The sequence below is a fragment of the Trachypithecus francoisi genome, unplaced genomic scaffold, assembly GCF_009764315.1.
Source record: "Trachypithecus francoisi isolate TF-2019V2 unplaced genomic scaffold, Tfra_2.0 Lachesis_group21, whole genome shotgun sequence".
Taxonomy (NCBI): Eukaryota; Metazoa; Chordata; class Mammalia; order Primates; family Cercopithecidae; genus Trachypithecus; species Trachypithecus francoisi.
The window spans coordinates 5,490,460-5,506,254 of NW_022681467.1; positions in this window are offsets into that span (position 1 = coordinate 5,490,460).

The window sequence follows — 15,795 nt, forward strand, 5'->3', positions numbered from 1 at the left end:
TGGCCCTCTCCAGCATAAGATAATTCTGTCTGGCGTCCTTTGAGCTGGGATGCTAGCTTTTTCCTGTCTTCAAACTGAAACAACTGCTCTTCCTGAGTCTTGAGCCTGCCAGCCTCGGACTGAAACTACACCATGATCTCTCCTGGGTCTCCTGACTCACTCTGCAGACCTTGGAACTTGTCAGCCTCCATAACTGTGTGAGCCAACTCCTTGTAATAAATATCTTTCTATATATACATATGTACACATTGACACAAATATATACAACTATATCCCTTGCCAAACACACATCCTATTGAGTTTGTTTCTTTGGAGAAAGAACCCTGACTAATACAAAAATTTGACATTTACCATTATGGAGTAGTCTCCAGTATACTTCATTAAATGGCACAAACAAGACAGACAGAAGTGTGTATGTGATTTGTTAGCATATATACATTTTGCTTATATTTTTTAAAATGGAAAGGTAAATAAGAAAAAATCTGAATGTTATCTGTAGGACACAAGGAAGAAGAAAGTGAAAGAATCAGAGATTTGGCTTTGGAAACATACACATACACACACGCACACGAGACAGCATCTCGCTCTGCTCACTCAGGCTGGAGTGCAGTGGCGCAAACACAGCTCTCAGGCTCAAGCAATCCTCCCACCTCAGCCTCCTGAGTAGATGGGATTATAGGTGGTCACCACTATGCCAAGCTAATTTTTTTTTTTTAGAGTTAGGGTCTCCCTAACTGCCTAGGCTGGTCTTGAACTCCTGGACTCAAGCAGTCTTCCTGCCTTGGCCTCCCAAAGGCATGAGCCACTGTGCCTAGCCTAAATAAATATTCTTAAGTGATTATAAAACAAAATCAAATGAAGTATTTCTCATTTTATACTTTCCTAGATTCAAATTAGGAAATCTGGCCTGATGAAGTATGTCTGGGACCCCCCACCCACCAACTGAAAGAAGTCATATTGAAGCAAGACAAAATTTTGCATTTTCTAGGATAACGTGAAGCTGTGCAGAACCAATGGGACAGAATGTTTGACATTGGGAAAGTGTGAGCAAATGTGGGGCCTTGTGGTTGCTGCACCCTTTGAAGCGCTCAATAATGTTTCCTGATTCAATAAACGTGTCAATCAATTAACCTACGTAGGGAGGCTGATATTGCTAAAGTTACTCAGTCTGGAACAATGAAAAACTTCTCAGATTGCTATAAAACTATACTATAGATGGAAAGCATCCTGTTATAGGCAGGAAATGGAACAAGGCATGAAAAACAGTAATCCCAGGCAGCCTTGTGAGATGGTGAAAATCTACAAGCCAGAAAAATGTGCAGATCCAGGGACATTCAGTCAAGGTCTGAGAAAGAATCTAAGGATCTGAGCAAGGACTTGTCAAAACCCATGCTTCATTTTTGGAGCAGAACAAGCTCAGAAGTTCACATCATGGAAGCTTTGACACAATCTCATCTGAGAAATTGGGACATTTTAAAGTACTTTGCATCCAACTGCTCAAATTGTGGGCTTTCAAATCACGAGGTTGCAAGGGACTAATCTAAGTTATGTGGTAATCCATCACTCCATGTAACAAAATATTTCATGATAAATCACTAAAAATATCTGCTGCTTCATTAAAAGAAGGCCTCTATTTGATAATGTGTGCTCAAGATGAAAGAGAAGTGGCTTATGACAGACATCCCATCCTGCTTACCTACAGCAAAGCTGGAACAGGGCCAGGGACTGTGGCTCACGCCTATAATCCCAACATTCTGGGAGGCCGAGGTAGGTGGTTTGCTTGAGCCCAGGAGTTTGAGATGGCAAGACCCCCATCTTTACAAAAAATACAAAAATTAGCCAGGCATGGTAGCATGTGCCTGTAGTCCCAGCTACTCGGGAGGCTGAGGTGGGAGGATAGCTTGAGCCCAGGAGGCAGAGGTCGCAGTGAGCTGAGATTGTGCTGCTACACTCCAGCCTGGGCGACAGAGTAAGGACCTGTCTCAAAAAAAAAAAAAAAAAAGGCATAATAGGTGCAGTCAATGTACCAAAAATCCAGCCCCCTCTGACCCTCGCAAGTGGCTTTAGATGATTATACCCCAAGAAAAAAACTGGTCAGGCTTGCTTCTGGCACTGTTTAAGTTCATTTGTATTCTGTGATTACCCACTGGGTCCCTAGACATTGCAAGCATTATCAACTGTGCTGAACTTAAATAGGTCAGTAGGAGCCTGGCCAGCTCTACAACCCCAGCCACAGGGATTGGCAATTCCTTTGCAGGGAAGCCTGGAGGGCCGAGATAGCTCTACAAATCCACAAGTGTTGGCAAAGACGTGAAGCAATTAGAACTCCCCTAGTCTGCTGGTAGAAATGTAAAATCATACAAACACTTTGGAAAATAATTTGGCAATTTCTTAAAAAGGTAGACATACTTCTCATATGATCCAGCCCTTTCACGCCTAGGTATTTACCTAAGACAAATGAAAGTGGTATTTCCATAAAAGATGTGAACATGAGTGCTCATAGAAACTTCATTTGGAAAAGCTGCAAACTAGAAATAATCCACATGTTCTTCGACAGATCGTACTACTCAATGGTGAAAAAGCAGCAGCTGCTGATGTCCACAACAGCAATGAATCTTAAAATCATGATGGTGGGTGAAGGCAGCCATGCTGTGCTGACACACATTGTTTCCCTGTATACAAAACTCTAGGAAATGAAAACTAATCCAATGGGACAGAAAGCAGATCTCGGCATGGGACGCTTGGGGGTGGAGGATTATAAGGGGCATAAGGGAACTTTTGAATGTTGCCTGTTTATTAGCATAATGTTTCCAGGGTGAGGTTTTCAAGGGTGTACACTCACATCAGAAGTCATTGAATTGTGTACTGCAAAAGCGTTTCTCCTCAGGCAGGAAAGAAGGTGTGGCGCCTGGCACAGCTGGCGCTCCTGTTCCGGAAGCCTCCAGTCCCCACCCGCATTTGGAGAGAGGTTTTCTGCCAGGCCTCCACATCGCCTTTCACAGGCCACATGGAAAGGAGCAAGTCTGATCTTTGTGCTGCATTCTGCTGGGGGCCTGGTAACGTCAGAGCCCAGGGTCAACCTCTGTCCCCAGCAGAGGAGGAAGACAAAAGGTTCCGTGACTGGCCCACGGTCACTCACCAAGTCACGGCCCAGCCAGTGATTTGTCGTCTTAAATCCCGACTGTGGACCTGAGCTCGGGTCACCGGGTCACACGGCTCCCCAAGCCCTTCACAGCTGCCTGTTGTTTTTCTGGTGGTGTGCTTTCGCCTCTGAGTGCTGGATTGAGACCATTTTCTCTGAAGTTCGGAGTTTTTAAGGACGCTCTTGGAAACCAGTCCTGGTTTTCAGTAAAATCGTATTCCTCATTCCATTGTATCCCTAGGTCACAGATAAACAGCTCTTTAGTCCTCCTGAGTCGCTTTGATCATTGGTCCTTTCATCCCAGATCTATACCGGTGGCCTCAGCCCTCCCGAGCCCGCATGAGCCCAGACTCTGTAAGGGTAATCTGTGGATCAGTCCGGCATACATATGCTTAGCCAGAGTCATAAATGCCTTCATTATTCCGGACCACCCAGCTAATATTTTATTTTCAATATGAATGCCCAAGCCGTACAATGGCCTTGTTGTACTGCACACTTAGGCTGTGGCAAAGCCTGACCGTAATCTCCTCGTTCATAAAGGACCCACAGGGCTCAGGTTATCCTTACTACTTTTGTGAGCACTTGCAAAATCCTTTGGGAAACCAGTGTAGTTTACAGCAATGTCTTGGGCCACTCGTCTCCCTAGCCCCTCCTAGTCATTCATGGGGGATTTCCAAAGGGCCCCATACACCACACACGGGGTGGCCGCCCCCAGTGCCGGCGCACGCCCACGTGCCGGGACCGACTCAGGGGCTCAACCCGGTGCTAGCGGAGGCTCTCCCCTCTCCCATTCCCCGCAGGCTCCCTCCCTACCCACTTTCTGCCTCTGCTATTTCTCTTGAAAGGAGTTTGTACTCTGCTGCATGCTTAACCGAAATATAGGAGGGCATAAAAAAGTAAAGCCTCTGGTGGAATGAAACACTTGCAGTATTGACCAGGGTACATCCTGCCTTGACATACCCTGCAGGAGAGTAAGAAGAGATGCCTGTCTGGTGTGGATTAAAAAAAAAACACACACACACCCCTTGGCTGTTTATTTTTCCAGTGGTTGAAAATGCCCCTTCACTGCTTGTAAACTATTATGGAAGATCCTCAGTGTTAGGCACTGAAAATGAAGACGCTTATAGAATTGTGCACCAGAACCGTGATGTGCAGAGTGGCCTATGGGCCAGCGGCACTGGTATCACTTGGGAGCTTGTGAAAAATGCAGAGTCTTAGGTCCCAATCCCTGTTTTTCCAAATCAGATTCTGTAGTTTAATAAGGTCCCCAGGAGGTCACAGTCTGAGAAGTTCTGCTTGAAAAAATCACTGTTGAATGTTCCAGGACAAGAAAGTTAATCAGCCACCTTGAACAGACCACCTTGAAAATGGGGAAGGGGCTATTGTTTCCCAGGCCTTTCGGGCAGTTTTCAGCATTCCAGAATTCCCTAAAAGAGTTGATTCCCCGCCGGATGCGGTGGCTCGTGCCTGTAATCCCAGCACTTTGGGAGGCCGAGGTGATTGGATCACCTGACGTCAGGAGTTTGAGACCGGCCTGGCCAACATGGTGAAACCCTATCTCTACTAAAAATACAAAAATTAGCTGGCCATGGTGGCATGCCCCTGTAATTCCAGCTACTTGGGAGGCTGAGGCAGGAGAATCACTTGAACTCGGGAGGCAGAAGTTGCAGTGAGCAGAGATTACACCATTGTATTCCAGCCTGGGCGACAGAGAGAGGCTCTGTCTCAAAAAAAAGGTTGATTCCCCAGTGGCCTAGGTGGGAAGAACATAGTCCAGGTTGAGACATGAGGCCTGTGTTTGGCATATTCTTGGGGCAGGGGGTGGGGTATATAGAGAAAGCTACAAGAGACATCAGCCCTCCACGACCTCAATAAAAGCCACCCCAGGATCACAAACTCACACAACCCTAGAGGTGACAGCTACGATTACCAGTCTTAATAACCATCAATCACGTGCCATAAAAACATTGCTATTTAAGACAGCTCTCCGTTGTAGAGGTATTTTTGTTCCTTCTCTTTTTAGACTTGTTTTTCCATGACACACACATATACTTCAACTTGACCTACCAGAAAAATAGAAGGGAAACATTTTCATTCATACGGCATTGTCTCTGCCTAGTTAATTACTCTCCAGGAAAAATCAAGTTCATGTCACTCCCCTGGAATTTTCTCATTTGATCTGCTACATTGGCTTCATCAGTTTCCTCTAGATCAGTGATTCTCAACTGGGGGAGATTTTGCCTCCCAGGGGACGTTTGGCAATGTTTGGGGACATTTGAGTTTTCAAAGCAGAGGATAAAGAGGTGGTACCAGCATCAAGTAGAGATTGGCTGGCGACGCTGCTGAATGTGCTGCAATGCACAGAACAGCCCCACAACAAGGAACCACCCGGCCCAAAAGGCCAAAAGTGCTGAGGGTGAGAAATCCTGCTCTGTACGGCTGCTACTTGAAACACATTTCATGGCCATTCTAACATTTATCCCACAACGAGTTCCCTCAACCTGCTGCCCACACACAGCCATGCGCCCCCTCCTTTGAGAGCACATATGGATTTACTAGCAATCATATACCACACTTACTGAATGCTTCATCTATTCCAGGCATTGCTTTGTGAGCTCACTATGCACTTTCCACCAACGTATTTATACTTCATAACAACCTTGGAGGCTTGGAGTCTTAGAAACTACTCTTATTATCATCCCATTCAACAGATAAGGACAACTGAGACCCAGAGGGGAACACTTTGCCTGAGATAAAGGGTGAAGCCACGGTTTGCACCCAAGCGCATTGTCTCCAGAACCCATCTTCTTTTTTTTTTTTTTTTGAGATGGAGTCTCGCTCTGTCACCCAGGCTGGAGTGCAGTGGCGCAGTCTCTGCTCACTGCAAGCTCCGCCTCCAAGGTTCACGCCATTCTCCTGCCTCAGCCCCCTGAGTAGCTGGGACTACAGGCGCCCGCCACCTTGCCCGGCTAATTTTTTGTATTTTTAGTAGAGATGGGGTTTCACCGTGTTAGCCAGGATGATCTCAATCTCTTGACCTCGTGATCCACCCGCCATGGCCTCCCAAAGTGTTGGGATTACAGGCGTGAGCCCCTGCGCCCGGCCCAGAACCCATCTTCTTAACCACAACACAATTCTGATGACTAAATACCTGCCAAGAAACTGGGGGTGACGGGGACTCTGTGCACCACAGCCAGGCTCCCAGGAGCCATAGGCCATGGGCAAGGCCTGCTCTTCTCAGGAGAACATGCTCCTTTACAAACATCGCTTTGCCCCAGGCACCGACCCCAGGCACCAGGTTGAGCATGAGAAATAAGAGGGAGGGCCAGGCTCAGTGGCTCACGCCTGTAATCCCAGCACTTTGGGAGGCCGAGGCGGGTGGATCATCTGAGGTCAAGAATTTGAGACCAGCCTGGCCAACATGGTGAAACCATGTCTCTACTAAAAATACAGAAATTAGCCAGGCGTGGTGGCATATACCTGTAGTCCCAGCTACTCAGGAGGCTGAGGCAGGAGAATCGCTTGAACCCCGGAGACAGAGGTTGCAGTGAGCCAAGACTGCACCGCTGTACTCCAGTCTGGACAGAGTGAGACTCCATCTCAAAATAAAAAATAAAATTTTTTAAAAAAGAAAGTAAGAGGGAAAACATCCTGGGTTCATTCCGGGAAAGCACAGTGGTTAGGAAGTTGAAGACGTCTCTGCGGGACTGTGTGCCGTTTCCTGAGAGCCTGTTCTGTAGCCTGTTCTGAGTCCTCCCAGTGTATAGTTGCTGGTAGAAAAGAGAGAGAAATAGCCCTGAGTCTGGCCATCTGGCTTGTAAAAGGGGAGGAGGATGACTGAGTGGTCGTAATTCTGTTCTTAGTGTTTGAGGAACAAAATACAATGTCAGCTGATTGTGGCAGATCTGAGAAGTCCCATTCTACTTTTTCTATTTTTTAAGAGACAGAGTCTTGCTCTGTCACTCAGGCTGGAGTGCACAGATGTGATCATAGCTCACTGTAACCCTGAACTCCTGGGCTCAAGGCACCCTTCTGTCTCAGCCCTACGAGTAGCTAAGACTACAGGTGCGCACCACCGTGACCAGCTAATGTCTTTTCTTTCCTTTTTTTTTTTTTGAGACAGAGTTTCGCTCTTGTTGACCAGGCTGGAGTGCAATGGCGTGATCTTGGCTCACTGCAACCTCCACCTCCTGGGTTGAAGCAATTCTGCTATCTCAGCCTCCCAAGTAGCTGGGATTACAGGCGTGTGCCACCACACCCAGCTAATTTTGTCTTTTTAGTAGAGACAGAGTTTCACCACATTGGTCGGGCTGGTCTCAAACTCCTGGCCTCAAGCGATCCACCTGCCTTGGCCTCCCAAAGTGCTGGGATTTCAGGCGTGAGCCACCATGCCTGGCTGTCAGCTAATTTCTTTAAAGTTTTTTTTTTTTTTTTTTTTTTTTTTTTTTTAGAGATGACGTATTGCTACGTTGCCCAGGCTGGAGTGCAGTGGCATGATCGTAGCTCACTGTAACCTTGAACTCCTGGCCTCAAGTGATCTGCCTCTGCTTCCCAAATCACTAGGATTATAAATATGAGCCACCACATCTGGCCAGAAGTCCCATTCTTCCAGAAGAAAAGCTGAATCACACTTGAGGAAAAGATGCAAAACTTTTCTCTAGCATACTGATTCCCCCAAATCCTACTCTCTTTGAGTGTCTCGCCAGCCACATGGCCAATGGTCCCTTCCTCACCACCCTGCCTTGCATCTCTAACCCCCACTGCAACCAGAATAATCTGTGTCTTTTACAAAAACAAACACAGTGCACAGTAAGTACAGCCATCCATCAACTTTTGTGGAGAGACATTGAAGTTCAAACACTTAAATAATTTAACGTAAGTATTTTACTTGCACAGATATAATTTATTCAGGTGAGGCATACCTGATAAGAATGTAAGCCGACACCAATCACCATATATATCAGCCATTTGTGGACAGATTCCTGAGTGCCAGGCACTGAGTGCCAGGACAGTTTATATGCGTTGCGTATCTTATTCAATCCTCATAAAAACCTTGTCATTTTGTGAGTGAAGAAATAGAGGTTCAGAGAGACAAAGTAACTTGCCCAGAGTCACACAGTTGGCCAGTGGCAGAACCAGAACCCAAGCCTGTTTCCTACTCACTGGGCTGACCTGTTGCCCCCTGGATCAATTAAGCTGTCATTAAGATGTTCCCTAATAAATTGGGCACCCCGATCCTACAGCACTGAAGTTGTGGCTTCCTTCTCACAGCCTCTTGGAGTCACTCAGCAACATCCCCACATGACCGTGCTGTAAGTCTGTGGAGAATGAGGTCGCCCTCCCTCTGAGCTTCTCCTGGAGAACCAAGTGACCTAAGGGTCCGTCAGCATGCTGAGTAGAGCTGCTAGGGGCAGAGGCTTTCAGGGGAGAAGAGAGACTTCTGTTCCCTTGGCAAAAAGAAGATGGAAAAAAGTGCTGCCTTGCCTAAAGGCAAAAAGAGTTTACAACAAAATTACCAGGACGGAATGGGTAATGGAAAGGGAAACCTTCAGCACTGTTCCTCTGCCTCCTCTTTCTTGGGATGCTTTAGCTCTATGTAGCACTTCTCAACGAGAGGACAATTTTGCCAACCAGGGGATATTTGACCGTGTCTAGAAACTTTCAGGTCATAACTAGGGGAGGCGGGAGCTACTGGTCACTACTGGGTAGAGGCCAGGGATGCTGTTGAACCCTCTACAGTACAGAGGACATTTGCAACAAAAAAGTATCTGCCCCAAAATGTCAGTGGGGCTGAGGATGAGAAACTGTGCTCTATGGGATAAAACATGGAGCTTCACAAGCCCAGGTAAGCACAGCGTATTTGGATAAAAACATCATCATCTCTCTCATCTCTCATGTTTATCTGGTCCTGCTTTTCTCTCTGCCAACAAATGAACAGGGATTCAGAAATGTGGACTCTTTGTTCCCCACCCCTGAATCTGGAAGCAAAAGAAAAGCTAGTCCTGGCTGGGGGCAGCGGCTCACGCCTGTAATCTTAGCACTTTGGGAGGCCAATGTGGGTGAATCCTCTGAGGTCAGGAGTTCGAGACCAGCCTGGCCAACGTGGTGAAACCCTATCTCTACTAAAAACACAAAAATTAGCCAGGCATGGTGGTGCGCACCAGCAGTCCTTGCTACTCAGGAGGATGAGGCAGGAGAATCACTTGAACCTGGGGGCAGAGGTTACAGTGAGCTGAGATCGCACCACTTCACTACAGCCTGGGCAAAAGAGTGAAACTCGAAAGAGAGAGAGAGAGAAAGAGAGAGAAGGAAGGAAGGAAGGAAGGAAGGAAGGAGGAGGGAGGGAGGGAGGGAGGGAGGGAGGGAGGGAGGGAAGGAAGGAAGGAAGAAGGAAGGAAGGAAAGAGACAGAGAGAGAGAGAGAGAAAGAGAGAGAAGGAAGGAAGGAGGAAGGAAGGAAGGAAGAAAGGAAGGAAGGAAGGAAGGAAGGGAGGCAGGCAGGCAAGTCCCAAAACAAAACAGGTGTGCTTGCTGCCCTGCTGCACCTTAACAGTCACCAGTGAGGCTGGGACTCCTTTACTCCTCCTTAGAGAAATGAGAGGTTCTGAGAAAAAATGTTAGCCCAGCAAAATGTGGGGAAAAAATGGGAAACAAGAACATTCCAGAAAGAATTTTCTGGAACCTCTCTCTGAAGTAGATAAAGTAAAACGTGCAATTTAAAAAAGAAAGGTAAAACAAGCAAATACAAAATGGGAAACAAAAATATAATACAGGTATTGTCTCTGCAGCCCAGGACAGGTCAGTGTGCTTGCAAGAAGGAATGTGACATTCACAAGACCGTCCTAGGCTGGTTCCTCCAAGAAGTAGACACCGAGATGGAGTTAGGAGTGCTGAGGATTAATTGGTAGTAGCACCTTTGAACGAAAAAGGGTGGATGCAATGTTGGGATAAAGGGTACCACCCAAACTGTGGTGCAGACATGGCAAAGTGCCAGGAATTGACCAGATTCTACCTCCCCACCTTGTTCAGTCTTTGGCAGGGGCCTCCCAGAACGGCATGTCATCAGCCAGCCACACTCCTGGGCAGAACCTCCCTGAAGGGGAAACTGCGTCATGTCTCAGGTTGGGCTCCTCAAAAGGAGACCCTAAGGCAAGGATTTATGTGAACGTGATTTATGAGAAATTAATCCCAGGAAACACCTGGGAGTAGGGTAGCGGGCCAGAGAAGGGAGGGAGCCCGAGCCAGGTGAGAGTAGGCAAAGTCCCACGGAGAGAAACCTCAGCTTAGCCCGGGTGAAGACCACACCCTTGACCAGTCAGGGCTGGCCAGCTGCAGTCTATAACCCACCTGCCCTGTGAGGCACAGGTCAGGGCTGCCCCCGAGGAGTAGTGATTTCCCGGGTACTACTTGTTCCTGTGCCTGCAGGCAAAGTGAGTTCCGGTAGCTTCCGGACAGTGCTCAAAGAGACACAAGTGCTGGCTGTTGGCAGTGAAGACACCCCAGTCACAGCTGTGCCTGAACATGGCCAAGGGCCTGAGGGCACATGTGTGGAGTACTGGCAGCACCCCATGCAGGTAGAAACTGACGTATTAGCAATGCAGAGAGGGAAAACTGGAAATGGAATCTATTATGATTATGATTATGATTATTATTAAGACAGGGTCTCACTCTTGCCCAGGCTGGAGTGCAATGGTGTGATCACAGCTCACTACAGTCTTGACCTCCTGAGTTCATGTGATCTCCCCACTGCCTCAGCCTCACAGGTTGCTGAGCCTAAAGGAGCACACCCCCCACCCCCACGCCTGGTTGTTGTTCTTTTTTATTAAAATTTAGAGAGGTCATATAGCTGTCTTGCCCAGGCTGGTCTCAAACTCATGTCTTCAAACCATCTGCCCACCTTGACCTCCCAAAGTGCTGGGATTATAGGCATGAGCCATCATACCCAACCTAAGATCAATTACCTTTTTTTTTTTTGAGATGGAATCTCGCTGTATCACCCAGGCTGGAGTGCCGTGGCGCGATCTCGGCTCACTGCAAGCTCCACCTCCTGGGTTCACACCATTCTCCTGCCTCAGCCTCCCGAGTAGCTGGGACTGCAGACACCCGCCACCATGCCCAGCTAATGTTTTGTATTTTTAGTAGAGACAGGGTTTCACCGTGTTAGCCAGGATGGTCTCAATCTCCTAACCTCGTGATCCGGGCTCCCTCCCTTCTCTGGCCCGCTACCCCACTCCCAGGTTTTTCCTGGGATTAATTTCTCACAAATCACGTTCCTAACCTCGTGATCTGCCCGCCTCGGCCTCCCAAAGTGCTGAGATTACAAGCGTGAGCCACCGCGCCAGGCCTAGATAAATTACTTTTAAAAGTTTGTTAAACTATTAATTTAAAAGTCAACTTGACTTTTTGTTTCCAAAAAAAAAAGCCGAGTATGAAGCTTTGCACTTGCTGAGAGCGCGGGAAGCGAGCTTCTCTTTCTTCTTCCCTCTCTCTGGAGCCGATGAGGCTCCAGCTCCTTGTCCCAGATGTTTGAGGAGCCCATGGAGACCCAATGACGGGTAGCAGAGTAGAGTAATAGATACTGAGAGCAACACAAAGGAGATGTGAAGCCATTTGCTTCACTGAACAACTGTGATGTGTTTCCCACAGTTACAATAACAAATTGCCTCAATAAGGCCTTTGGGGCATAAAAAAGAGAGTATGTCTACAGCTTCACCAAGCGCTGAAGGACGCACTTCAAGTAAATCAGAAGTTCTTCTCAAAGTGCTTTACCCCATTGTATTGCAGAAGTTTGCCGACAGGCTTATTTTCCTTTCTTTCAGTATTTTTCTCTGTGGGTCTCTACAGAGAAGTTTTCTGAAAGAAACCTCAGGATTCTTATTTCTCAGGTTCTGGTAGGGGTGGTAGATGGGTCAAAGTTGTGTCCCCACCACAAACTGAAGGTCATTTGGAATTCCTGCAGTTAGTTTTACCATTGTCAGTGGTGGAACCAGGTCACTCTGATCCCAATACTGCTCCCCTTCAAATCTGAGTTATCCACATGGACAGTTTAGGGTAGGTGAGCCAGAAGTCCTCAAACTTCTATCTGGTGGTATGTAAGCACGTGTTGTATAACTCACTTACTTTGCCTTTTCTTTTGCTTATTATTTTATTTGCTTATTTGCTGTTTTTTGTTTGTTTGTTTTTTGAGATGGAGTCTGGCACTGTCACCCAGACTGGAGTGCAGTGGCGCCATCTCGGCTCATTGCAACCTCTGCCTCCCAGGTTCAAGTGATTCTCCTGCCTCAGCCTCCCGAGTAGCTGGGATTATAGGCATGTGTCACCATACCCAGCTAATTTTTGTATTTTTAGTAGAGATAGGGTTTCACCATGTTGGCCAGGTTGGTCTTGAACTCCTGACCTCAGGTAATCCACCCGCCTTGGCCTCCCAAAGTGCTGGGATTATAGGCGTGAGCCACCACATCCAGTCTGCCTTTAGTTATTTTAAGAACAGTTTCTAAGTTGGCTTCTGTGCTCCTTTGACATGCCCCCATCAATGTGTGTCAATTTTTTTTATCACTGCCTTATTTTCTAGTACTGTAAGTTGTTTCAGGCTCATCTCATATATCTCCTACCCCAGTTCTAGAAAGAGACAATACTGACACATTAGTATTAAGTAAAGCCCATAGTTTATTCAGGTTTTCTTACTTTTCTACCTAATATATTTTTCTCTGTATTAGGATGTTGCTAGGATCCTGCATTATGTTTGACTACCATATCTCTTTACACTCCTCTGGACTGCGAGTTTTTCTGATCTTCCTCGTTTTTGGTGACTTTGATAGTCTTGAGAAGTACGGGCCAGGTGTATTGTAGGAAGTCCCTCTGTTAGGATGTCTCTGATGTTTTCCTTATGACGAATTGGGATCATGGATTTTGGGCAGGAAGACCACAAGAGATAAAGTGCTTCGTCACCTCATATCAAGGGTATATATGATCAATGTGATTACGGCTGTTGAGGTTGACCTTGATCACCTGGCTAAGGTCGTAGTTCTCAGGATTCTCCACTGTACGTTACCCTTTTATTTCCCTGTCTCATGCTGTGCTCTTTGGAAGGAAGCCACCATGTGTGATCCACACTTAAGGAGCGGGAAGTTGTGCTCTACCTCCTTTTGGCTGGACTCTAAGTAATTTGCTTGAAATTCTGCATGGAGATTTGTCTCTTCACCCCATTAATTAATTTATGCATCATTTATTTGTGTCAGTATGGATTTGTAGATGTTTATTTTCAACTTTACCTTTGCAGCTTTGACTTTATTTGATATGATTGTACTTATTTTGTTGCCCAAATTGTTCCAGATCTGGCCATTGAGAGCTCTTTAAGTTGGCTTCTGTGCTCCTTTGACACGCCCCCATCAATGTGTGTTAATTTTTTTTATCACTGCCTTATTTTCTAGTACTGTAAGTTGTTTCAGGCTCATCTCATATATCTCCTACCCCAGTTCTAGAAAGAGACATTTTTCCAAGGAACCATGGTTTATTTTATTTTTTTGGAGAATGTTAAAGCCAAGATCTGAGCTTGTTGCTTGTGGTTACTGAGATGTCATTGATTTTAGGACCTCTCAGCTGACAGAACAAAGAAATATAGAGTCACATGTTACACAATGTTTTAGTCAACAACAGACCACATATACAACAGTGGTACCATAAGATTAAAATACCATATTTTTACTGTAACTTATTTATATTTCGATGCATTTAAATACATCTAAATATAGGTGTATTTAGCTGTATCCCATTGTGTTACAATTGCCTACAGCATTCGGGTGCTGTACAGGTGGGTAGCCTAGGAGCGACAGACTATACCATGTAGCCCAGGTGTGTAGCAGGCCACGTCCTCTAGGTCTGTGTAAGCACACCCTATGATGTTCACACTACACAGTTGCCTAACAATGATTTGTCAGGACATGTCCTGGTTGTTAAGTGATGCCTGACTGTAGGTGTATATGTGCGTATTGATAGATATGCTCATATGGAATCATCTGTATTTATATTGAGTTAAACATGAGTTGTTACTGATAGCTCCAACTCGAATCCACTACCACATGGGTCATTCGAGTCTTCTGTCCTTGCTCAGTGTAAATTCCTGCTCCAAGAGTAAAAACCCTGACTTCCATCATCACTATTCTTAACTGCTTAGTTCCAGGCACATGTGTCATATCTGGTTTGTTAGCCCATCCTCTGTGAGAAACAATTTCCTCCAAGTACAGTGCTTATGTGCAATCCTTTTGCCTTCAGTCCTACACATTCCATTTATTTCCAAAGTTCCTTAGGTCAACACCTATTCCCCTACCTCCTTCAGTGGAGTTATTTCATACATTTAATAATACAGGTAGATTATCTTGTCACAGTCTTAATTTTTTCCTTGGATTGCACTAATCTGGTTTTGATTTAAAATTTTGAAGCAAATTTTCTATGCCCAATGAGTCTCCCTGTCAGATTCTATCTATTTTGAATAGCAAAATCATTTTCACTAGCAGTCTGGCTACAGAAAAAAGTTGCCATCAAGTATCTGAGGACTCAGACGGTGTAAGTTACCATGACAGTTGTAGTCTCTACCTCCCAGGGTGTGTGTGTGTGTGTGTGTGTGTGCACCTGTGTGTGGGTGTGTGGTTTAAGTGGGTTTGACACATTCTACATCCTCAGAACAGATCATAGCACATAGAAAATGCTTCATAAATGCTTCTGTTATTATTACCATCACCAAGTTTTCAGCAGAAGAGCACAGTGGCATAAACATTTAAAAAATCACTCCGGAAGCTGACTAGTAGTGGGGTCACTGGAGAAGCCTGGATGAGGGATGGGGACAGGATGGGGGCGGGCATAGAGAAAGGGAAAAGTTGAGTTGCCAATGGAGATGATGGGGTATGAGATGAAAGAGTCAAGGATAATACCTTGTTTTTGTCTTGAACAATCAGACACCAGGAATGGTGGGGAGGAAGGCTTTGGTTTGGTTCATCCTGAAAGCAGAGCCTGCAACAAGGACTTGGATGCAGGACGTTCGTTTGGAAGGGGATCCCAGGAAGCTGGAATGAGGGATAGAAAGATGGAAGGCAAAAAAATAATAAAAGATGTGTCATCACTGTGGACAACTAGGCTCAGTCTCACCTGGGGCCCTCGGGGGAACTGTGTGGAACATGCCTCAGAGTTGCCCCTCTGAAAGATGGGAGACTGGGATGCTTACCCACCAACTCCCACTCCCTTGGTGGACAGTGGCCCTGGAGCATTAACTCTCCTTCCTCCCTGCCTTTCCTGCCCTTGCTGCAGGCAGTGTGGGCTTCCCTGGCTTGGGAGAAAGTCCCGTGGCAGAAAAGTGAAGAGCTGCTGTGGTGGCAGAAGTAGGATGCCCTTGGTGTAGAACCATCTGCCACAGCTGCAGAAAAACCAGAGCCTGGTGGAGGAGGAGTCCAAAAGATGTTTGCTACATGGAGAAAGATCAGGTTTCCAAGGGTGGGGTGGAGGACAAATTAGGCCTTTCCATTTTCAATTCAATGACTATTGAGCATAAGCAGGGTATTCTGTCTGGGTGCATGGGAAATAGACTTGGAGCAGACCCAAAGGGAGTAAAGATGTGGCTCCTTCTCTCAATAATTTTACAACTAAGAATGTGATATAATTAAT